We start from the raw sequence: 2,308 nt of genomic DNA, 5'->3' as shown, positions 1-2,308 counted from the left end.
CCTTCGAACACATGTTAGATAAATTCTATTTTTAAAATGTATCCTTATGGCACAAATTGGTTAAATTCTTAAATTCAAAATTTGTAAATGTAAACATTATTTCATACTAAAAAAAAATTATATATTGTATTTTGTAAAATTGTATCGGTAATTTGACCTAATAACAAAATTTGAGATACTAATATGACTATTTGCTAAAAAAATAGTAAACACCAAACTCAATTCTTGTTAATTTTAAAATAGGACAAGACGATCCTTGTCAATAAAATGCATCCAATTCAGCTGGTGTCCATGACTATCGTGAGTCATAGTGGTTCTTCCTTCATCTCTCTTCACCAAATTTGACTGAAAAGTCATACATGGTAGTTAACGTTGTTAATGTGAACGCTGACTCTCCGTTAAGTGTCATGCTGGCTTAGGAGAATAGACAAGGATCAATCTGTCTATTTCTTGCATTTTATTAACAGAAATGATCTTATCCTATTTTAAAATAGACCGGAGTCGATTATCTATCCTTTAATTTTTACATTTTATTGCATTATTCACTTTTTTAAAATATTAAAAAAAAAGTAAAGAGTGACTCACAATGATTGACTAAATAATTGAATCCTTACATATATACGTTTCAGAATATCTAGCTTTAGATTCATATTTTTTTTTTTTTATTCTGGGCCAAAGAATTGGATTATGGTAGTATTAGTAGATATAACATAACAAAGTTAATTAGACATATATAAAATTTTACTAATAATTTAATGTGACACCTATATATATTTTGTTAAAAAATTGGCATGCCAAAAATTTTATGTTCCATAATTAGAGGGACTCCACCAACAAATGCAAATGAGATCAAAGCTGTGTTAAGCTAGCAAAGGACAGCTAAATTTGAGTAGAAAAAGATTGAGTCACATTGTCTCACATAAGACTATTGTCACCATATCAATGAACAATAATCAAGTAATAGAGAAGAATTTGAGGCTATTATTTAAGCAATACAAGATTATTGGTTTATAAAGTTGAGAGACAAGATTCTATAAGTATATGTGCATTCTTTTTTGAAGGCGGTCTTGTATTCTCTTATTTAAGACACTAAACATGATTAATTGAAGAGTTCAGGCATTTCAATTTTTAGTGGATATTATATGTTTTCCAATTTATTTATTTTTTTAATTTACGTAAAAGCAATATGAATAACAGGTCATATAAATTGAAAATATAATAGTTATGGATGAAAGACTATGGTTACAGGAGGGGACAATCCGAAATAACTTAAAAGTCTTTTTAAATAATAATATAAAAAAATATTTAGCTTTATAATTGTAATTTAGTAAATAATTTAACATCTATTTATTTTTCTAACACTAAAAAGAAAGGATTCAGTTTTTTCGGTAAAAATATAACAGAATTATCTAAATTGTGTGAGACAAACAAAATAATAGATCTTTTAGGATATATTCATATTGGTCTTTAAGAATGATTTTTCTTAGATAAATTAGTTTTATATTTTTTAACAAACTCAATTTTAAGACAGATTATATTTTAAAAAATATCATTTAGATAAATTAGTCTTCTTATATAAAGAAAAAAAATTATTCAATACTAAAATTTTTAATTTAAAATATTTAAGTACCTATTATTATTGTTTAATTTACTTTATAAGTAAAAATCATCACATAAAATTATATAATTTATTTAGAATAGAGTAAACACCCAATCAGTCTTTATTTATTCTAAAATAGAATAAGGCAATTTTTGTTAATAAAATGTAAGAAAATGACAGATCGATCCTTGTCTATTCTTCCTAAGCCAGCATGACACTTAACGCAGCGTGCGTTCACATAAGCAACGTTAACTATTGCCACGTAGGTCTTTTTCGTCAAATTTAGTCACGGAATATGACAAAAAGACCGCTATGACTCACATTAGTCATGAACAAAGACCGAATTTAATGCATTTTATTGACAAGGTCGCTTTGTCCTATTTTAAAATGAGGGACTGAATTAGGTGTTTACTCAAAAAAAAAAAAATACTTATCCAGATATTTTTTATGACCCCTAAATCTAAAATATTGCGGTAGTTTTGATTCAAACTATGAAGCTAATATGTCAATAAGAGAAAAGTAGTGTTCACAAGAGAAGTTTTAGTACTTCATTGGATTTTAAGCATTATTGGGGATGCATTGGAATTTATACCAAGTCAAATACTTTATTTTTTATGGAATCTTGTACAACCAAGTCGGCATATTGTCATCTCCATGCCATTTTTTTTAAAATTAGTTTGATTTTTTATTTTCATTTTCAATGGTGTA

This window comes from Arachis ipaensis, chromosome B02 (genome assembly GCF_000816755.2).
Source record: "Arachis ipaensis cultivar K30076 chromosome B02, Araip1.1, whole genome shotgun sequence".
In the NCBI taxonomy this organism is placed as follows: Eukaryota; Viridiplantae; Streptophyta; class Magnoliopsida; order Fabales; family Fabaceae; genus Arachis; species Arachis ipaensis.
Note: the sequence above shows the minus strand (reverse complement) of the source record.